Source organism: Pezoporus flaviventris, unplaced genomic scaffold (assembly GCF_033815535.1).
Source record: "Pezoporus flaviventris isolate CSIRO_AGI_PZ_B2104156 unplaced genomic scaffold, CSIRO_AGI_Pfla_v1 ptg000099l, whole genome shotgun sequence".
Taxonomy (NCBI): domain Eukaryota; kingdom Metazoa; phylum Chordata; class Aves; order Psittaciformes; family Psittacidae; genus Pezoporus; species Pezoporus flaviventris.
In genome coordinates this window covers 913447-937401 of record NW_026892647.1, presented here as the reverse complement: position 1 = coordinate 937401, position 23955 = coordinate 913447, and positions in this window count along the sequence as shown.

The window sequence follows — 23955 nt, the reverse complement described above, 5'->3', positions numbered from 1 at the left end:
TCCCAGAGCGGTAGAACCAGGCCAGAAAGCTGGAGCTGGGCATCTTCAGAACACAGTGAGCTTTGTAAAGGTAACGTTTTGGGTTAGGGTTAGGGTTAGGGTTTAGGGGTTAGGTTTGGGTTTGGGTTAGGGTTAGGGGTTAGGTTTGGGTTTGTGTTAGGGTTAGGGGTTAGGTTTGGGTTTGGGTTAGGGTTAGGGGTTAGGGTTAGGGTTAGGGTTTAGGGGTTAGGTTTGGGTTAGGGTTAGGGGTTAGGGTTAGGGTTAGGATTAGGGGTTACGGTTAGGGTTAGGGTCAGGGTAAGGAGTTAGGCTTAGGGTTAGGCTTAGGGTTAGGGTTTGGCTTAGGAGTTAGGCTTAGGGTTAGTGGTTACGGTTGGGGTTACGGTATGAGTTAGGGTTAGGGTTAAAGTTAATGTTAGGGGTTTAGGTTTGGCTTAGGGTTTGGGGTAAGTGTTCGGGTTCGGGCTAGTTTTATTGCTCGTTTTTGGGGTTTAGGGTTAGGATTTTGTTGAGGGTTGGGGTAAGGGTTTGTGTTAGAGCGGGTTAGGGTTTGGGGTTAGGGGTAGGGATAGGGTTAGTTTGAGATTCATGGCTAGGGGTTAGGATTTATGTTTTAGGGGTTAGTGTTAGGGGTTAGGGTTATTGTTCGGGTTTAGGGTAGGCGTTAGGGGTAGCTTTAGGATTTAGGGAAGGGATGCCTTTTGCATGTCTTCCAGGAGAATCTGCTCCAAGATTTTGCCAGGCACAGAGGTGAGACTGACTGGTCTGTAATTCCCTGGGTCATCCATTTTCCCCTTCTTGAAAATGGGGGTTATATTTCCCTTTTTTCCAGTCATTGGGAACTTCACCTGACTACCGTGATTTCTCAAATATGATGGCCAGCGGCTTCGCAACTTCATTCGCCACCTTTTTCAGGACCCGCAGATGGATCTCATCAGGACCCATGGGCTTGTGCACGTTCAGATTTTTTTAAGATGGTCTCGAACCAGTTCCTCTCCTACAGTGGGTGCAAGGTCTTCATTCTCACAGTCCCTGCGTCTGCCTTCCAAGACTTGGGTAGTGCAGTCAGAGCCTTTGGCACTGAAGACCGAAGCGAAGAAGTCAGGGTTAGGTTTCAGAACCTCTTTGTATCGTTAGAATGCTCTTCAACATGCTTCATTTTGCTCACTTTGTTACGTTTACTGTGTTTTCCTATATATATATGCAGTATTACACTCACATTGTTGCAGTTACATCGAGAAAAATAGGTTAGGGTTAGGGTTCAGGTTAGGATTAGGGTTAGGGTTGAGAACCAGTCTGGGTCGTTTGAATGCACTTGAACGTGCTTCATTTTGCTCATTTTGTTAGGTTTACTATGTTTTCCTATATATATATATAGTGTTACTCTCACATTGTTGCACTTAAAGTGAAAGAAATGCTTTAGGCTTAGAGTTAATGTTAGGGTTAGGGTTATGGTTTGGGTTGAGAACCTATCTGGGTCATTGGAATGCCCTTCAACATGCTTCATTTTTCTCGCTTTGTTACGTATACTGTGTTTTCCTATATATATCTATAGTAATACGCATACTTGGTTACAGGTTCACTGGGAGAATTAGGTTACGGTTAGTGTTAGGGTTAGGGATAGGGATAGGGGTAGGGTTAGGGTTAGGGTTCAGAACCAATATCAGACTCGTTAGAATGCTCTTGAACATTCTTCATTTTGCTCACTTTGTTACGTTTACTGTGTTTTCCTATATAAATATATATAGTATTACACTCACATTGTTACAGTTACAGTGGGAAATATCGGTTAGGGTTAGGGTTCGGGTTAGGGTTATGGATAGGGTTAAAGATAGAGTCAGGGTTGAGAACCTATCTGAGACGTTAGAATTCTATTGAACATGCTTCACTTTGCTCCCTTTGTTAAGTTTACTGTGTTTTTCTATATATATATATAGTAATACACTCACTTTTTTACAGTGACAGTGGGAGATATAGGGTTAGGGTTTGGGTGAGGGTTAGGGTTCGGTTTAGAGTTTTGGTTAGGGTGGAGAAATTATGTGGGCCAATAGAATGCTCTTGAACATGCTTTATTTTGCTCAGTTTGTTACGTTTACTGTGTTTTCCTATATATATATAATATTCCACTCACATTGTTAGAGTTACAGGGGGAGAAATGGGTTAGGGTTTGGGTTAGGGTAGCGAACCTCTGTGGGTCATTAGAATGCTCTTGAACATGGTTTATTTTGCTCACTTTGTTATGTTTACTGTGTTTTCCTCTATATATATAGTATTACACTCACTTTGTTACAGTTACAGGGAGGAGAAATGGGTTAGTTTTGGGTTAGGGGAGAGAACCTCTGTGGGTCATTAGAATGCTCTTGAACATGGTTTATTTTGCTCACTTTGTTATGTTTACTGCGTTTTCCTATATATATAGTATTACACTCACTTTGTTACAGTTACAGGGAGGAGAAATGGGTTAGGGTTAGGGTTAGGGTGAGGGTTAGGGTTAGGGTTAGGGTTAGGGTTGAGAACCTGTGTGGGTCATTAGAATCGTCTTGAACATTCTTTATTTTACTCACTTTGTTACGTTTGCTGTGTTTTCTACATATAGATATACAGTATTACACTCACTTTGTTACAGTTACAGGGGCAGAAATGTGTTAGGTTTAGGGTTAGGGTTAGGGTTAGCGTTAGCGTTAGGGTTGAGAAATTATGTGGGTCATTAGAATGCTCTTGAACATGCTTTATTTTCCACACTTTGTTATGTTTACTGTGTTTTCCTATATATATATAGTATTACGCTCACTTTGTTACGGTTACAGGGAGAGAAATGGGTTAGCGTTAGGGTAGGGTTGAGAACCTCTGTGGGTCATTAGAATGCTCTTGAACATGCTTTATTTTCCACACTTTGTTATGTTTACTGTGTTTTCCTATATATATATAGTATTACGCTCACTTTGTTACAGTTACAGGGAGAGAAATGGGTTAGCGTTAGGGTAGGGTTGAGAACCTCTGTGGGTCATTAGAATGCTCTTGAACATGGTTTATTTACTCACTTTGTTATGTTTACAGTGTTTTCTTATATATATGTAGTATTACGCTCAATTTGTTACAGTTACAGGGGGAGAAATGTGTTAGGGTTATGGTTAGGGTTGAGAACCTCTGTGGGTCATTAGAATGTTTTCGAACATGCTTTATTTTGCTCACGTTGTTACGTTTACTGTGTTTTCCTGTATATATATATAGTATTGCACTCACATTGTTACAATTACAGTGGGAGAAATGGGTTAGGGTTAGGGTTTGGGTTGAGAACCTCTGTGGGTCATTAGAGTGCTCTTGAACATGCTTTATTTTGCTCACTTTGTCACATTTTCTGATTTCTTTATACATATATAGTATTACACTCACATTGTTACATTTACAGGGGGAGCAATGGGTTATGGTGAAGGTTAGGGTAAGGGTTAGGGTTGAGAACGTCTGTGGGTTATTAGAATTCTCTTGAACATGCTTTATTTTGCCCACTTTGTTGCATTTACTGTGTTTTCCTATATATATATATATAGTATTACACTCACATTTTTACAGTTACAGTGGGAAATATAGGTTAGGGTTAGGGTTCGGGATAGGGTTATGGATAGGGTTAAAGATAGAGTCTGGGTTGAGAACCTCTCTGAGATGTTAGAATTCTATTGAACATGCTTCATTTTGCTCCCTTTGTTGAGTTTACTGTGTTTTCCTATATATATATATAGTATTACACTCACTTTTACAGTGACAGTGGGAGATATAGGATTAGAGTTTGGGTGAGTGTTAGGGTTAGGGTTAGGGTTAGAGTTTGGGTTAGGGTGGAGAAACTATTTGGGCCGTTATAATGCTCTTGAACATGCTTTATTTTCCTCCCTTTTTTGCGTTTACTGTGTTTTGCTATATATATATAGTACGACACTCCTTTACAGTTACAGGGGAAGAAATGGGTTAGAGTAGGCTTGAGAACCTATATGGGTGGTTAGAAAACATGTGAACAAGCTTCATTTGGCTCACTTTGTTGCGTGTACTGTGTTTTCCTATATATATGTAGTATTACAGTCACTTTGTTACAGTTACAGTGGAAAAATAGGTATTTAATAGGAAAAATAAATATATAGGAAAACACAGTAAATGTAACAAAGTGAGAAAAATAAAGCATGTTGAAGACCATTCTAATGACCCCCAGAGGTTCTCAACCCTAACCCTTACCTTAACCTTGACCCTAACGCTCACCCTAACCCTAACCCATTTCTCCCCCTGTAACTGTAACAAAGTGAGTGTAATGCTATATATATACATATATATAGGAAAACACAGTAAATGTAAGAAAGTGAGCAAAATAAAGCATGTTCAAAAGAATTCTAATGACCAACAGAGGTTCTCAAACGTAACCCTAACCCTCAGCCTAACCCTAACACATTTCTCCCCTATCACTGTAACAAAGTTAGTGTAATACTATATATAAATATAGAAAAAAACAGTAAAGGGAACAAAGTAAGCAGAATAAAGCATGTTCAAGAGCATTCTAATGGCCCACAGATTTTCAAACCTAGCCCTAAGCCTAACCCATTTCAGCCCCTGCAACTGTAGCAAAGTGAGTGTAATACTACATATATATATAGGAAAAAACAGTAAAGGTAACAAAGTGAGTAAAATAAAGCATGTTCAAGAGCATTCTAATGACCCACAGATGTTCTCCACCATAACCCTGGCCCTAACCCTAACCCTAAGCCCTAACCCTGACCCTGACCCATTTCTCATCCTGTAACTTTAACAAAGTGAGTGTAAAACTATATATATATATATATAGGAAAACACAGCAAACGTAACAAAGTGAGCAAAATAAAGCATGTTCAAAAGCATTCTAATGACCCACAGTGGTTGTAACCCTAACCCTAACCCATTTCTACCCCTGTAACTGTAACAAAGTCAGTGTAATGCTATATATATATAGGAAAACACAGTAAACGCAACAAAGTGAGGAAAATAAAGCATGTTCAAGAGCATTCTAATGACCCCCAGATGTTCTCAACACTAACTCCAACGCTAACCCTAACCCTGACGCTAACCCATTTCTACCCCTGTAACTGTAAGTATGTGAGTGTAATACTAGATGTGTATATATATATTGGAAAATACAGTAAACGTAACAAAGCGAGCAAAATAAAGAATGTTCAAGAGAATTCTAATGACCCACAGAGGTTCTCAACCCTAACACTAACCCTATCCCTAACCCTAACCGTAACCCCAACTCTAACCCTAACACATTTCTCCCCCTGTAACTGTAACAATGTGAGTGTAATACTACATATATATATATATAGGAAAGCACAGTAAACGTAACAAAGTCAGTAAAATAAAGAATGTTCAAGAGCGTTCTAATGACCCACAGAGGTTCTCAACCCTAACCCTAACCCTATCCCTAACCCCATCACTAACCGTAACCCTAACACATTTCTCCCCCTGTAACTGTAACAATGTGAGTGTAATACTATATATATATAGGAAAACACAGTAAACGTAACAAAGTGGGCAAAATACACCCTGTTCAAGAGCATTCTAATGACCCACAGGGCTTCTCAACCCAAACCCTAATCCATTTCTCCGCCTGTAACTGTAACAAAGTTAGTTTAATACTATGTATATATATAGGAAAACACAGTAAACATAACAAAGTGAGCAAAATAAAGCATGTTCAAAATCATTCTAATGACCCACAGAGTTTCTCAACCCTTACCATAACCCTAACCCATTTCTCCCCCTGTAACTGTAACAAAGTGATGGTAATACTATACATTTATATATAGGAAAACACAGTAAACATAACAATGTGAGAAAAATAAACCATGTTCAAGAGCCTTTTAATGACCCACAGATGTTCTCAACCCTATCCATAACCCTAACCCTAACCCTAGCACATTTATCCCCATGTAAATGTAACAAAATGAGCGTAATACTATATATATAGGAAAGCACAGAAAACGTAACAAAGTAGGAAAAATAAAGAATGTTCAAGAGCATTCTAATGACCCACAGAGATTCTCAACCCTAACCCTAACCCTAACCCTAACCCTGACACTGCCCCGTTTCTCCCGCTGTAACTGTAACAAAGTGAGTGTAATACTATATATATAGGAAAACCCAGTACAAGTAACAAAGTGAGATAATAAAGCATTTTCAAGAGCATTCTAATGACGCAAAGAGGCTCTCAACCCTAACCGTAAACCTAACCCTAACCCTAACCCTAACTTTAACCCGTATCTCCCCCTGTAACTGTAACAAAGTGACTGTAATACCATACATATATATGGGAAAGCACAGTAAATGCAACAAAGTTAACAAAATGAAGCATGTTAAAGAGAACTCTAATGACTCAGAGATGTGCTAAACCCAAACCCTAATCCTAACCCTAACCATCCCCTAACCATAACCCTAACTCTAAACCCTAACCCTAATCTTAACACCAAATCCTAACCCTAACCCCTAAACTTAACCTTAACCCTAACCCTAACCCAACCCTTACCCTAAATGCTGACCCTAGCACCTAACTCTCTAACTCCAAACCAATCCTTATACTTAACACTAAACCTAATGTCTCCTCTATCCCTAACCCTAACCCTAACTCAGAACCCTAACCTTATCCCCTACGCTAACTCCTAATCCTACCCAAACCCGAACCATAACCGTAACCCCTAACCATAACAACTAACCCTAAACCCAAAAACCTCAAAAGAGGATAGAAAATTGATTGAGGATCTAAAGGGACAGGAAAATAAAGCGGATCGGGCTCAAATACCCGATGGGTGAATAGTAATCCCCTATAACCAACTCTGGAGGTTAGATCAGGAAGAACATAATAAAACTCATTGGGGTAGCAACTCTTTGTATAAATATTTAGAGAAACAAATTGTAGGAAGGAATCTATACACCACAGTTCAATTAGTGACAAAACAATGTCAGGTATGTCTTAAGAATAATCCTAAAACTGAAAATAGAAATCAAATTGGGACAATGGGGAGAGGAAGTTATCCAGGACAGCAGTGGCAAACAGATTTTTCTGAATTACCAAGAAAAGGGGGTTATCGATATTTGTTGGTGTTAATAGATACGTTTTCAGGCTGGCCAGAAGCATTCCTTTGTCGGACAAATAATGCAAGGCAGGTGATTAAAACATTATTAAATGAAATAATACCTCGTTTTGGAGCACCAGCCGCAATTTCTTCTGACCGGGATTCACACTTTAGTGCAAAATTGTCACAAGAAATTAGCAAAAAATTAGAAATTGATTGGCAACTACATGTTTCATATAGGCCTCAGCCCAGTGGGCAAGTACGAAAGATGAAGGAGATCCTCTACAGGAGAAGTGGAGCGGACCGTACCAGGTATTACTGACCACCTTTACAGCAGTGAAGATAAAGGAACAACCTGCTTGGACATATTATTCAAGAATTAAGAAAGCACCAGAGCCAGAGAAGACCTGGCGGATCGAACCTTCAGGACCCTTATGTATGAAATTGCATCTGTCATAATTTGGACTCATATGATAACTGTCACACAAACTTGGGGCCAGAATTTATACCTGAAATTAGTGCAGAATGTTACTAATATTTTTAACCGTAGTGACTGTTGGGTGTGTGCACAGTTGCCTAAATCAGGAGAAAGCCTGGATCTCCCATTCATTGGCGTTCCAATTCCTAACTCTATCTCATGGACAAATTTGTGGGTGAACACTAACAATCTGTATTTGAAGGAAAGGTTAAAATTTGGAATAGTTAATCCTAATCCAGGTAATAAATATTACACCTGTTCACAAAGATGTATTACACCAGGAACCAGGAAGGAAATCTTGCTTAAATGCCACAGATGTAGGTCACCGTTCAAATTGCAATCATACTATTAATATAGATGGTATTATAGTTCAGTTGTGGCCCGTTCCTGGGCCACAGGGAAAGGATGGTATTGGTTATGTGGAGAAAATGCTTATAAGACTCTAACCACCAACCGGAAGGGGGCATGCAACTTAGGTGCTGTAATACCCAGTTTTAACCAGCCTCTCTAAAGTAGTTTTACAAAACCGAATGTCTCTAGACATGTTATTGGCATCACAAGGAGGGGTTTGTTCCATAATCAATGAAAGCTGTTGTTCCTATATAGACTAAAGTGGCAGAATCAAAACAGATCTGGAGGAACTTTGGAAACAAACTAAGATATTTCATGAAATGGCCATGGGTGACACCTCCTGGTGGTTTGAAGAAGTATGGATAAAGTTAACTTCATGGTTACACAATCTCTCCTGGTTGAGGCAACTGGTTGCAAGAATATTGATGTTAATTAATTTAATATCGATTACTTGTGGTATGATACAGTGTTCCCTCTGGTATTGTAAACTGTCTATGATTGGAAAAGGAATGAAATTAAGCACCAAGTAGAAACAGGAAATTATTTAAGAAAGGATTTTGATGGTAATGGTAATATATAAAATGTTGCAAAAGAATTTGCAAAAGGACAGAAAAAGGGGGGAATTTGAAACAAGGGGGCACAAACAGAATGGAATATAGAAACCTTTAGAATTATATTTAAGTAATGTGAAGTTTGATGGCTTTGTGACAGTAACAATGGAAAATTACTGAGGTGCACGATACATAGAGAAAAAAAAAGAGTACAGCTAGAGAACGTACCGAGAATTCTCACAAGATAAATCGTTATAGTTGACATAGTTTAAGAAAAACAGTCTAGAAGAACAGGACACAGGGATAAGGAGTATTTGGGAAGCGCATGCTTCAGTTTGGCCTCTTATCCCACAGCTGAAGACCCAGTCCAGAAAGCTGGCACTTGGCATATTCAACACACAGTGAGCTTTGCAACAGTGTCACCCACATTGCTGTCGCTCCTCGCTTTCCCAGCTAAAAGTCCATTTGAATCCAAACTGCTTCTGTGTTAGCTCTCGGCTGCTCTGCAGCTAATTAGAGCACGAATATTTGGCCTCTGCTCCAGACCCGAAGAACCAGTTACGAAAGCTGGTGCTGGGCATCTTCAGCACACAGTGAGTTTTGCAATGGTGCCACCAGCAGTGATGTCTTTCCTGGCTTTCCCACCGAAAACTCCATTTAAATCCAACCTCTCCGGTGCTCGCTCTTGGCTTCCACACAGCAGAGTGAGCAGAGCACAAAAGTTTGGCCTCTGCTCCCACAGCCAAAGAACCATTATAGAAACCTGGTGCGGGCATCTTCAACACAAAGTGAGCTTTGCAACAGTGCCACCCGCATTGGGTTTGCTCCTCCTTTTCCCACCTAAAAGTCCATTTGAGTCCAAACTCCTTCAGTGTTCGCTCTCGCCTGTCCAGTAGCAAAGTGTGTAGAGCACTAATGTTTGCCCTCTGTTCCCACAGCCGAAGAACCTGGTAAGAAAGCTGGTGCTGAGCAACTTCAGCACACAGTGAGCTTTGCAATGGTTCCACCTTCATTGCTGTTGATCCTCACTTTCCCAACTAAAAGTCCTTTTGAATCCAACATCTCCAGTGGTGACTCTTGGCTGCCCAGGCCAAACGTTCGAGCTGCACACTCTCTGCAGCAGGACAGCGAGGAGAAGGCACCAGGGAAGTTGCACACAATTGGACTTTTGGTAGGAAAGCAAAGAGCGACAACAATGCGGGTGGCACCGTTACAAAGCTCACTGTCTGCAGAACAGGCCTAGCACCAGCTTTCTGTCCTGGCTCTTCTTCCACTGTGGGAGCAGAGGCCAAACATTCGTGCTCTAATCAGTCTGCTGCAAGACGGTCAAGACCTCTCGCCTCGTGTTGGATTCAAAGGGACTTTTAGGTGCTGTCATGTTGCTGACACTGGAGCACAGCTTACTCTGGGCAGGTGATTCCCAGCACCAACTCCTCTCTTTCCACCTAAAAGTCCATTTGAATCCAACCTCTGTGGCACCGGCTCTCGGCTGTCCTGCACAGAGTGAGTAGAGCACAAATGTTTGGCTTCTGCTCCCACAGCAGAAGAGTCAGGACAGAAAGAGAGCTCTGGGCCTCTTTTGCAGAGAGAGAGCTTTGCAAAGGTACCATTGGCATTGCTGTCACTCCTCGCTTTCCCACCTAAAAGTCCATTTGAATCCCACATTTGAAACACCCGCTCTTAGCGGTCCTGCAGCAGAGTTCGTATGACACGAGTGTTGGGCCTCTGCCCCCACAGCCAGACGGCCTGGAGATAAAGCTGGGGCTGGGCATCTTCTGCAAGCAGTGAGGTTTGCAACGGTGACATCCACATTGCTGTCCGTGTTTGCTTTCACACCTAAAATTCCAATTGTATTCAACTTCTCTGGAAGATGTTTGGCCTCTGCTCCCACAGCTGAAGAGCCAGGACAGAAAGCTTGTGCTGGGCCTCTTCTGCAGATAGCGAGCTGTCCTGGGTTCAGCAGTAGCAGTCATTTTTCTCCTTCTTGGTAGCTGGTGCAGTGCAGTGTTTTGACTTTCGGCTCGGGGAACAGAGCTGATAGTGATGTTTTGGTTTGGCCAAGGACTTTCTGAGCTTCATACTCTGCCAGGGAGGAGGGGAAGCCGGGAGGAAGCAGAGACAGGACACGTGACCCAAACTGACCAAAGAGGTATTCCATACCACAGCACGTCATGCCCAGGATGTAACTGGGAGTGAGCCGGAAGGGCTGGGGAGACTGCAGAGTTGGAGGAGGTATCGGTCAGAGCTTGGTCGGGCTGGGGGGGGCGAGTTATTGGTTGGCTGGTGGTGAGGTGATGTATTCTCTTCCTTTGTTATTTCCTTTATCGTTGTTATTATTGGTAGTAGCAGTAGTGATTTCTGTTATACCTTAGTTACTAAACTGTTCTTATCTCAACCCGTGGGAGTTGCATTCTTTTCGATTCTCCTCTCCGTCCCTCCAGGAGTAGGGGGAGGGAAAGAAGGGGGGAAGTGAGTGAACGAATTGCCTGACTGGGTTTAAACCATGACATGAGCTTTGCAACGGTGACACCCGCATTGCTTTCACTCCTCACTTTCACACCATCTAACATCTACGGTGCCGAATCTCAGCTGTCCTGCAGGAGACTGAGTATAGCTCGAATGTTTGGCCTCTGTTCCACAGCCATTGAGCCAGGATAGCAAGGTGGTGCTGGACCTCTTCTGCAAACAGTGAGCTTTGCAACAGTGCCAACCGCATTAATGAACCTTCTCTCTTTCCCACTTAAAAGTCCATTTGAATGAAAGATCTACAGTGTCCTCTCCAGGCCATCCTGAAGAGCACAAACATTTGCTCTCTTCTCCCACAGCCTAAGAGACAGGACAGAAAGCTGGTGATGGGCCTCTTCTGCAGACAGTGAGCTTTGAACCATGCTACGCAAATTGCTTTCACTCCTCGTTTTCCCATTTAAAATGCAATTGTGTGCAACTTCTCTGGTGACCTCTCCTGGCTGTCCTGCAGCAGAGTGAGTAGACAACGAATGTTTGGCCTCTGCTCCCACAGCTGAACAGCCAAGACAGTAAGGTGGTGCTGGACCTCTTCTGCAGACAGTGGGCTTTGCAAGGGTGCCAATCACATTGCAGAACCTCCTCGCTTTCCCACGTAAAAGTCCCTTTGAATCCAACCACTGCGGAGCCCGCTCTCAACTGTCATGCAGCTGATAGAGTAGCTCATGAATGTGTGTCCTCTGCTGCCACACCTGAAGAGCCAGGACAGAAATTTGGTTCTGGGCCTCTTCTGCAGACAGTGAGCTTTAGAAAAGTGCCACACTCATTGCCGTCGCTCCTCGCTTTCCCCCATAAAAGTCCAATTGTGTGCAATTTCCCTGTTGCCCTCTCCTGGCTCTCTTCCATCAGAGTGATTAGAGCACAAATGTTTGGCCTCTGCTCCCACAGCAAAGAACCAGGACAGAAAGTTGGTTCTAGGCCAAAAAAAGTCCAATTGCATGCAAATTCTCTGGGGCCCTCTCCTGGCCTTACTGGAGCAGAGAGAGTAGAGCACAAATGTTTGGACTGTGCTCCCACAGGCCAATAGACAGGACAGAAATCTGGTGCTGGGCCTTTTCTGCCAACAGTGAGCTTTGCAACGGTGCCACCTGCATTGCTGTCACTACTCCATTTCCCACCCAAAAGTCCATTTCAATCCAACATCTGTGGCTGTCCATCAGTAGAGTGACTAGAGCACAAATGTTTGGCCTCTGCTCCCACAGGCAAAGAGCCAGGACAGAAATCTGGTGCTGGGCCTCTTCTGCAGACAGTACACTTCGCAGTAGGGCCACCTGAATCGGTGTCGCTCCTCTGTGATCCAAGTAAAAGACCATTTAAATCCAACCTCTGCGGCGCCCACTCACGACAGTCCTGCAGCCGAGTGAGTAGGTCATGAATGCTTGGCCTCTGCTGCGACAGCTAAATAGCCAGGACAGAAAGCTGGTCCTGCTCCTCTTCTGCAGATATTGAGCTTTGTACCCATGCCACTCACATTGCTGTTGCTCCTCACTTTCACACCTAAAAGTCCAGTTGTGTGCAACTTTTCTGGTGGCGGCTTCTGGCCATCCTGCAACAGAGTGAGTAGAGCACGAAAGTTTCGCCTCTGCTCCCACAGCCAAAGAGCCAGGAAATGAAGTGGGTGCTGAGCCTCTTCTGCAGACATTGAGACTTGCAATGGTGCCACACCCGTTGCTCTTTTTTTCCCTCCTAAAGTCCATTTAAATCCAAAACCTGCAGCACTCGCACTTGGCTGTCCTGCAGCAGTGTGCATAGAACATGCATTTTTGGCCTCTGCTCCCACAGCCGAAGAGACAGGATAGAATGCTGGTGCTGGGCCACTTCTGCTGGCAGTGAGATTTTCAACGACACCCGCATTACTGTAGTTCCCCGCTTTCCCACCTAAAAGTCCATTTGAATACAAAAACTGTGGCACACACTGTCAGCTGTCCTTCAGCCGAATGAGTAGAGAACGAACGTTTGGTCTCTGCTCTCAGAGCTGAAGAGCCAGGACAGACAGCTGGTGCTGTGCCTCTCCTGCAGACGGTGAGCTTTGCTACAGTGATGCCCAAATTGCTGTTGCTCCTCGCTTTCCCACCTAAAAATCCAATTGATTGCAACTTCTCTCGAGCCCTCTCCTGATCGTACTGCTGCAGAGTGAGCAGAGCACGAATCTTTGGCCGCTGCTCCCACAGCCGAAGAGCCAGGGCAAAAAGCTGGTACTATGGCTCTTCTGCAGTCAAAGAGATTTGCAATGCTGACACCCGCATGGCTTTCGCTCCTCCTTTTCCCACCTTCAGCTGATTGAGTAGAGCACAAATGTTTGGCCTCTGCTCCCACAGCCAAATAACCATGAAACAAAGCCGGTGCTGGACCTCTTCTGCAGACAGTAACCTTTGCAACAGTGCCAGCAGCATTGCTGTCGCTCCTCCCTTTCCCACCTAAAAGTCCATTTGAATCCAAACTCTGCTGCACCCACTCTCACCTGTCCTTTAGCAGAGTGAGTAGAGCACGAATGCTTGGCCTCTGCTTCCACAGCCGAAGAGCCAGGACAGAAAGCTGGCACTGGTCGTCTTCTGCAGAGAGAATTGCAACGTTTCCACCCGCATTGCCGACACTCCTGGGGATGGGCACTATTGCAAAGCTCACTGTCTTCAGAAGAGGCCCAACACCATCTTTCTTTCCTGGCTCTTTGGCAGTGAGAGCAGAGGCCAAGCATTCGTGCTCTCCTCACACTGCTGCAGGGCGGCCAGGAGAAGGCACCAGAGAAGTTGCACACAGTTGGTCTTTTAGGTAGGAAAGCGAGGAGCAACAGTGAGTTGGGTGGCATCGGTATGAAGCTCAAAATCTGCAGAAGAGGCCCATGACCAGATTTCTGTCCTGGCTCTTCAGCTGTGGCAGCAGAGGCCAAAAATTCATGATCTATTCATTCGGCAGGAGGACAGTGGAGAGCAGCACCGCAGATATTGGGTTCAAATGGCCTTTCACGTGGGACAAAGGAGGAGAGAAAGCAATTCAGGTGGCCCCGTTGCAAAGCTCACTGTCTGCAGAAGAGGACCAGCACCAGATATCTCTCCTGAGTCTTTGGCTGTGGGAGCAGATCTCAAACATTCGTGCTCTAGTCACTCTGATGCAGGACAGCCTTGAGCGGACGCCAGAGATGTTAGACTAAAATGGAGTTCTGGTGTGAAAGCGATGAGTGAAATCAATGCAGGTGTCACCGTTGCAAAGCTCACTGTCTGCAGAAGATGCCCAGCACAAGCGTTCTGTCCTGGATCTTCCACCGTGGGAGCAGAAGCTAAACATTAGAGCTCTACTCAATATGCTGCAGGACGCCGGGAGAGGGCACCAGGGAAGTTGCCCACAATTGAGCTTTTAGGTGGAAAAGCAAGGTGTGACAGCAATGAGGGTGGCAGCCCTGCAAAGCTCAGAGTCTGCAGATGTTGCCCAGCACCACCTTTCTGTCCTGGATGTTTGGCTATGGGAGCAGAGGCCCAAAGTTTGTGCTGTACGTACTCGGCCTCAGGACAGCCGAGAGCGGAAGCCACAGAGGTGACATTCAAATGGACTTTTAGGCGGGAAAGCAAGGAGCGACTGCAGTGCGGGTGGCACTGTTGCAAAGGTCACTGTCTGCAGAAGAGGCCTAGCACCAGCTTTCTGTCCTGGCTCTTCAGCTGAGGGAACAGACGCCAAGCATTCGTGCTCTACTCACTCTGTGAAGGACTACCATTAGAGGGCACCAGGAAAGTTGCACACAATTGGACGTTAAGGTGGGAAAGCCAGGAGCGACAGCAATGTGGGTGGCACTGTTGTAAAACACTCTGTCTTCAGAAGAGGCCCAGCACCACCTTGCTATCCTGGCTCTTCGGCTGGGCTGTGGTAGCAGAAGCCAAACATTGGTGCTCTACTCGGCTGAAGGACAGCCAAGAGGGAGTGCTGCAGGGTTTAGATTCAAATGTACTTTTAGGTGGGAATGGGAAGAACGAAAGCAATGCGTTTGGTACCTTTGCAATGCTCACTTTCTGCAGAAGAGGCCCAGGACCAGCTTTCTGTCCTGGCTCTTCGGCTGTGGCAGCAGCGGCCAAACATTCACGCTCTGCTCACTCTGCTGTAGGACAGCTGAGAGAGGGAATGCGAGAAGCTACACACAATTAAAATTTTAGGTGGGAAACGAGGAGCGACAGCAATGCAGGTGGCACCACTGCAAAGTTAATTGACTGCAGAAGAGGCCCAGCACCAGCTTTCTGTCCTGGGTATTCGGCAGTGGGAGCAGAGGCCAAACATTCGTGTTCTGCACACTCTGCTACCGGACAGCGGGCTCCACAGAGGATGGATTCAAAGAAAATTTTAGGTGGGAAAGCGAAGAGGGAAAGCAATGCGCGTGTCACTGTTGCAAAGCTCACTGTCTGCAGAAGAAGTGCAGCACAATCTTTCTGTTCTGGCTCTTTGGCTGTGGGAGAAGAGACCAAACATTCATTCTCTACTCACTGTGCTGAAGGCCAGGCGTGGGCACCTAAGTATTTGCACACAATTAAACTTTTCGGTGGGAAAGCGAGCAGCAAAAGCAATGTGGGTAGCACCCTTGGAAAGCTCACTGTCTGCAGAAGAGGCCCAGCACCAGCTTGTTGTCCTTTCTCTTCGGATGTAGGAGCAGAGGCCAAGCATTCATGCGCTACTCACTCTGCTCCAGGACGGCCAGGAGAGGGGCTCAGAGAACTTGCTCAAAAATTGGACTTCTTGGTGGGAAAGCGAGGAATGACAGCAATGTGGCTGGCACCGTTGTAAATCTCACTGTCTGCAGAAGAGGTCCAGCACCAGCTTCCTGTCCTGACGGTTTGGGTGTGGGAGCACAGGCCAAACATTCGTGCTCTGCCCAGTCTGCTGCATAACAGCCAAGAGCGGACACCGCACAGGTTGGGCTCAAATGGAATTTTAGGTGGAAAGCAAGGAGCGACAGCAGTGGTGGTAAAACCGTTGCAAATCTCTGTCTCCAGCAGAGGCTCAGTGCCAGCTTTCTGTCCTGCGTCTTCAGCTGTGCGAGCAGAGGCCAAACATTCGTATTCTACTCACTCTGCTGAAGGACAGACGAGAGAGAGCGCTGCAGGTTTGGATTCAAATGGACTTTTAGGCGGGAAAGAGAGGAGCGACAGCAATGCGGGCAGCACCGTTGGAAGGCTCACTGTCTGCCGAAGAGTCCCAGTGCCAGATTTCTGTCCTGGCTCTTTGGCTGTGTGATCAGAAGCCAAACATTCATTCTCTACTCATTGTGCTGCAGCAAAGCCGAGAGTGAATGCCGCAGAGGTTGGATTCAAATGGGCTTTTAGGTAGTAAAGCAAGGAGTGACAGCAAATCACCACAGCTACTACCAACGACAACAGTGATAAGAGAAAATAACAAGGGAAGAGAATACGATACCACCGGCCAAGAAACGAGTCCCACCCAGAAGCCCGTGTCCTTCTTGGTAACTCCCAGTTACCCCCAACCCCGGGCATGACGTGCTGTGGTATGGAATACCTCCTTGGCTAGCCTGGGTCAGGCGCCCTGTCTCTGCTTCCTCACAGCTTCCCCTCCTCCCTGGCAGAGCATGAGCCTCACAAAGTCCTTGGTCAGGGTAATCATCACTTAGCAACAACCGAAAACATCGGTTTCACCAACATTGTTCCCAGGCTGGAAGTCAAAACACAGCACTGCACCAGCTACCACAAAGGAGAAACAGGACTGCTACTGCTGAACCCAGGACAGTACTACATTCTGAAACTGTGAGATCAAGAGTAACAGCTCTGAGAGCCAATAAATCAGCATTGTGACAAGTCACTATTAATCCGGTCAGATCTGTCTTTATCTCAACCCTTCATGCCCCACGTTGGGCTCCAAAAAGAACTATGGTGGTTTAAACATAGCCAGAACGCTTGTTCACTCACTTCTCCCCCTTCTTCCCCTCCCCCTACTCCCGGAGGGACGGAGAGGAGAATTGAAAAGAATGCAACTCCCACGGGTTGAGATAAGAACAGTTTAGTAACTAAGGTATAACACAAATCACTACTGCTATCACCAATAATAATAATGATAAAGGAAATAACAAGGGAAGAGAGTACATCACCTCATAACCAGCCAACCAATAACTCCACCCCCCCCCCCCCAACCCGACCAACCACGAACCGATACCTCCTCCAACCCTTCAGTCTACCAGCCCTTCCAGCTAACTCCCAGTTACATCCTGGGCATGACGTGCTGTGGTATGGAATACCTCTTTGGTCATTTTGGGTCAGGAGTCCTGTCTCTGCTTCCTCCCGGCTTCCCCTCCTCCCTGGCAGAGCATGAGGCTCACAAAGTCCTTGGCCAAACCAAAACATCATTGTTATCACCTCTGTTCCCAGGCCGAAAGTCAAAACACAGCGCTGTACCAGCTACCAAGAAGGAGAAAAATGACTGCTACTGCTGAACCCAGGACAACATGCCTTATTCCTGACTCCAGAGCACTCCTCACTCTTTGCTGGTGATTCCCCGCACCAGGTTTTGGAAGTGGCACCTCCACGGTGGGAGTGGGGCATGAAGCCTTCAGCTGAAAGACTTGCTTGTACCATTTTAGGCAGGAAAGCTGGGGTGCTTTGACATGCTAATGACACTGCTTCAGAGCTGCCTGGTTGTTGCTTAGGCCCAGCAGCATCTTTCTGTTCTGTCTCTTTCGCTCTATAGCCATTAGCTGGATGTTTGCCGTCTGTGAGCACTGCACCTGGATCTGTCGAGGGAACATCAAAGAGGCACGGTAGAAAGATGTTCTTAACATTTAAAGTTAGTGCACATTACCATGTTGATAATACTAGAGCACACCTTACTCTGTGGAGAAGATTCCCAGCACCAGCTTTCTGCCCTACCACCTCCACTGTGGGAGCAGGGCATGGAACATTCAGCAGAATGTTCAGCAGCAGCTTTCTCTACTGGCTTGTGCACTGGAGAAGCAGAAGCTGCTTGTTGGCGCTTTGAGTGACTCGCTTCTACCTTTTTAGGCAGGAAAGATTGAGTGCACTGACATGCTGGTGGCACTGCTGCAGATGTGCCTTGTTGCTGCTTAGTCCCACCAGCAGCTTTCTGCTCTGCCTCCTTGGCTCAACGCGCATTAGCTGGACTTTTGCTGTCTGTGACCACTGCGCCTGGATCTAGCTAGAGAAGATCAAAGAGGCACAGTAGTAGGATGGACTTAACATTACAAAGGAAGTGCACATTGCCATGTTGCTGACACTGAAGCACAGCACTCTCCGTGCAGGTGATTCCCACCACCAGTTTCCTGATCACGGCTGTCCTGCAGCAGAGTGAGTAGAGCATGAATGTTTGGCCTCTGTTCCCACAGCTGAAAAGGCAGAACAGAGGGCTGGTGCTGGGCTTCTGCTGCAGACAGTGAGCTTTGCAGCAGTGCCACACGCATTTCTGTAGTTCCCTGTTTTCCCACCTCAAAGTCCATTGAATCCAACGTCTGCGGCGCCAGCTCTCTGCCGTCCAGCAACAGAATGAGTAGAGCAGGAATGTTTGTCTTCCAAACAGTCCTGCAGCCAAACAGTCAGGGCATAAAGCTGGTGCTGGGCCTCTTCTGCAGACAGTGAGCTTTGCAACAGTACCACCCGCATTGCTGTAGTTCCCCACTTTTCCCACATCAAAGGCCATTTGAATCTAACCTATGCAGCGCCAGTTCTAGGCCGACCAGCTATAGAATGATTAGAGCACGAATGTTTGGCCTCTGTTCACACAGTCGAAGAGCCAGGTCAAAAAGCTGGCACTGGGCCACTTCTGCAGACAGTGAGCTTTGCAACAGTTCTACCCACACTGCTGTTGCTCCTCCTTTTCCTAACTAAAAGTCCATTTCAATTAAACATCTACTTCACCGTCTCCTGGCCGTCCTGCAGCACACTGAACAGAGCATGAACGTTCGTCCTCTGCTCCCACAGAGAAAGATCCAGGACAGAAATCTCGTGCTGAGCATCTTCTGCAAAAGTGAGCTTTGCAGCAGTGCCACCCACATTGCTGTAGTTTCCTGCTTTCACATCTAGAAGTCCATTTGAATCCAACATCTGTGGTGACATCTCTCAGCCGTCCAGAAGAACAATGAGAAGAGCACGAATGTTTGCCCTCTGCTCCCACAGCAAAAGAGCCAGGACAGAAAGGTTCTGCTGGGCCTCTTGTGCAGATAGTGACCTTTGCAACAGCGCCACCTGCATTGCTGTAGTTCCCGGATTTCAAGCCTATAAATCCGTTTGAATCCAACCTCTGCAGCGCCAGGCCTGGGCCGTCCAGCAGCAGAGTGGGTAGAGCACGAATGCATGGCCTCTGCTCCCACAGCCGAAGATGCAGAAGAGAAAGCTGGCGCTGGGCCTCTTCTGCAGACAGTGAGCTTTGCAATGGTGCCATGAGCATTGCTGTCTCTCCTCCCTTTCCCACCTAAAAGTCCCATTGAATGAAACATATACATAGTCCTCTCCTGGCCATCCTGCAGCACAGCGAGTAGAACACAAATGTTTGGCCTGTGCTCCTACAGCCAAAGAGCCAGGACAGAAATATGGTGCTGGGCCTCTTCTGCAGACAGTGAGCTTTGCAACGGTGCCGCTCGATGTTGTGGTTTAAACCCAGTCACGTAACTCGTTCACTCACTTCCCCCCTTCTTTCCCTCCCCCTACTCCCGGAGGGACAGAGAGGAGAATCAAAAAGAATGCAACTCCTACGGGTTAAGATAAGAACAGTTGAGTAACTAAGGTATAACAGAAATCACTACTGCTATCACCAATGATAATAATGATAAAGGAAATAGCAAGGGAATAGAATACATCACCTTACCACCAGCCAACCAATAACTCGCCCCCCCAACCCGACCAAGCACCGACCGATACCTCCTCCAACCCTGCAGTCCACCAGCCCTTCCGGCTCACTCCCAGTTACATCCTGGGCATGACGTGCTGTGGTATGGAATACCTCTTTGGCTAGCTTGGGTCAGGTGTCCTGTCTCTGCTTCCTCCTGGCTTCCCCTCCTCCCTGGCAGAGCATGAAGCTCAGAAAGTCCTTGGCCAAACCAAAACATCGCTATCAGCTCTGTTCCCAGGCCGAAAGTCAAAACACTGCACTGCACCAGCTACCAAGAAGGAGAAAAATGACCCCTACTGCTGAACACAGGACACTCGCATTGCTGTCACTCCTCGCTTTCCCACTGTAAAATCCATTTGAATCCAATCTCTGGGGTGAATGCTTTCGGCTGTCCTGCAGCAGAGTGAGTAGAGCATGAACGTTTGGCCTCTGCTGCCACAGCTGACGAAGGAGGACAGAACATTGGTGCTGTGCCTCTTCTGAAGACAATGAGGTTTGCAAGGGTGACACCCGCATTGCTTTCACTCTTCACTTTCCCACCTAAATGTCCCTTTGAATCCATCCTCTGTGGAGCTGCTCTCTGCTGTCCTGCAGCAGAGTGAGTAGAGCATGAATATTTGGCCTCTGCTCCCACAGCCGAAGACGCGGGACAGAAAGCGGGTGCTGGGCCTCTGCAACGGACAGTGAGCTTTGCAAAAGAGGCCACCAGCATTGCTGTCACTCCTCGCTCTCCACCTAAAAGACAGTTTGAGTCCAACCTCTATGGTGCCCCCTCTCTGCTTTCTTGCAGCAGAATGAGTGGAGCACGAATGTTTGGTCTCTGCTCCCACAGGCGAAGATGCAGGACAGAAAGATGGTGCTGGGCTTCTTCTGCAGAAAGTGAGCTTTGCTGTCACTCCTCGCTTTTCCACCGTAAAGTCCATTTGAATCCAACCTCTGTGGCGAATGCTCTCGGCTGTCCTTCAGCAGAGTGAGTAGAGCATGAATGTTTGCCCTCTGCTCCCGTAGCCAAAGACTCAGGACAGAAAGCTGGCGCTGTTTCTCTGCTGCAGACAGTGACATTGTGTGTGATTTTTCTGTAGCTCTCTCCTGGCCCTCCTCCAGCAGAATGACTAGAGCATGAATATTAGGCCTCTGCTCCAATAACTGACAAGCCAGGACAGAAAGCTGGTGTTTGGCCTCTTCAGTAGACTTTGAGCTTTGGAACGGTGCCACCTACATTAGTTTCGCTGCTCATTTTCCCACCTAAACGTTTAATTGTGTACTACTTACTTGTGCCCTCTCATGACAGTACAGCTATAGAGTGAGACAAGGGGTGCACAAAATCGCAGAATGGAGCATTGAAACCTATAGAATTAGTTTTAAGCAATGTTAAGTTTGATGGCTTTGTAACAGTAGCAATGGAAAATTACTGAGGTGCATGATACATAGAGAAAAAGAATCGAGTACAGCTAGAGAACATACTGAGAATTCTCACAAGATAAGTTGTAATAGTTGACATAGTTGTAAGAAAAACAGTCTAGAAGAACAGGACACAGGGGTAAGGAGTATATGGGAACCACAGGTGTCCAGGATGGGCTACAGTTAAACTAACTGATAAGTAGGAGGATAGGAGGATTATTATGTCTCTGGTGCAAATGAACCAATTAAACTGATATGAGCATCGACTGTGTGTGCTTCAAAGGCTGCCAGAAGTGATGAAGATTGTTGGAAGAAGTAATCGACCCTCAGAGACCACCACCACAATTCTGTACGCATGCGAGGAACTCTCTGGAAAACGATGTAATCCATACGTAGCCTCACGAATATATGTATGCCCAGTGGCTACAAAAGGACTGCTTCTGTGTCAATTGAGAGACACACATTAGGAGGAGCTATCCCCTGTGTCTCCTGGCGCCACGATAAAGAATACCTGCTTGTCAGCTTGAAAACTTTGTTGGCAAGTTTGTTCCGGGATTTTTCTCCGAATCAATTTGGCTGCCCAGATGGGACCCACTCTGCTCGGCTTCATGTCCCGCTGTGGACAGGGCTCCCTAGGGCCCTCGAGAATTTTTCCTGGAGGGACCCCTTGACTCATTCGGATCACTGCGGGAGCAGACAAGGACCATCTCATAAAAGATATTCTTTTCTTCTATATAGTCTGTAAGGTGCAGGGGGCATCTTGCATAAAGACTGAATTGGCAATTGGGTTAGTTTGGAAAGCGTACGCAAAGTTTGGAAGCCTTCCGTAAATCCGTTTGGTATACACCCACAAGAAGCAGGGGGCATCTTGTGGTTTGGGTCCTGCAAGACGCAGTGGGCGCCTTGTAGAAAAGGTTTTGGATTTTACTGGTATACAGCCACAAGAGAGGGGGCTTCTTGTAGTTTGGGTTCTGAAAGATGCAGGGGGTGCCTTGTGCAAATGGTTTTGGATCTTGTCGGTATTTGTTTTATTTTGTGGCTTGTTACATTAAGTATTTTGGTCTTGTGATTCTGGTCTCAGTGACAGACTGTTATAACTAAGCAGGGGGCATCTTGTGGTTTGGGTCCTACAAGACTCAGGGGGTGTCTTGTGGAAATGGTTTTGGGTCCAGCATGCTATCAACAGCCCATAAAGGATTTGATTCAGTGTTGCTGTCAGCGTGGGTCCCTGAATAGGTTAGTAGAATCACCCTCCGATACAGTGGGCTGTCCAGTATGTTCCACAATGGGACGCAGACAGGCTGGTTGGGCACAAGGATCTAGTCCTTCTTGGGACACTGACAGGCTGGTCAACTATAAAGGGTTCAAGGAAACCCCCCATTAATGTTACAATATGGTCTGAGACATAGGGGTTAGGATGTATTGCTTTTGATTCTACTGGTAGTCGTCTTATTTTATGCCTTTTTACAGTAATGATTTTGGTCTTGTGATTTTGGTACCGGTGACAGGATGTTATAACTGTGTTATTCACTGTTGTTTGTTTGTTTGAATTTTAGTCTCTGCCTTTGTCTCAAGTGTTGTAAGTGTGTGGAATGTGTCTGTGGGATCCCGTTTGTGTGTGTGTGTGAATGTGAGACTGATAATGGAAAATCATCAGAGTGAAGAGAACTTGAAAAAGAGTCCTTTGGGTGCAATTTGGCACACTGGAAAGAACTTGGAGGGTCTCCTGGGGACTCGGTAAATAAGAAAACATTCATAAAATATTGTAACCGATGGTGGCCTTTGTATACTTTGGAAGATCAGGAAAAAATGGCCTAAAAATGGAACTCTGAACTATAATACATTGTTACAATTAATGTTGTTTTGAGGTGGCAAGGAAAATGGCATGAAGTAATGTATGCGGATATGTTTTTCACTTTAAGAAATCACACGGAGTGACAGACTGAATGCGAAATTAATATAGCTCCACCAGATTCCTTAATTTTGGCTTTGGAAAAGGACAGGGAAAAACTGAAAGTTAAGCTGGAGATGTTCAGGCTGTGATATTGGGGAAACATGTTTAAAGTTAAAAAACAGTAATCAGGAAGATAGGTGGAACCGGATCGGTGTGCGTTCTATGGGGAATTCGGATGTTGGAAGTGAGACTGCCCTGGGGAGGGCAGTGCCATGGGATGGCTCCGGTGACTGAATTGGAACTAGACTGACAGCGACCTGGGAAATCTACCCTAGCAGATCCACTGATTAAATTAAAACTACGGACTAGAGGAAATAAAGAGGAATTTTAGTGGATACAGGAGCAACTCATTCGGTGTTAAATCAGAGAGGAAAGAATTTGTTACAGATGTGGTAGCTACCAGCCACCAAGAAAAAGTGGGGGAAAAAAAAAAAAAAAGCATTCTTTCTGAAACATTTAAAGTACAAATTGGGAAAATAAATAGGAATGCATAAATTTTTATGCATGCCAAATTCTCTAAAATCTTTCTTAGGGCGAAAAGCAGCATTTAAAGAAGGCAAAATGGAATTTAGAGTTAAAAAAAAGTCAGTTAATTGCAGTTTTGAGTTTATCTTTACTTCAACAGAAAAGCAAAAAGGAGGACCTCCCAGAAATAGAAGAAAACCTTAATCAGGTATATCTGGGAGTAGGGGCATCTGAAGTTCCAGGTAAGTCGAAAAACGCTTTGCCTGTTAAAGTGGAAATAAAAAAGGGGGGTCTGCCCAGTTAGAATAAAACAGTATCCCTTAAAAT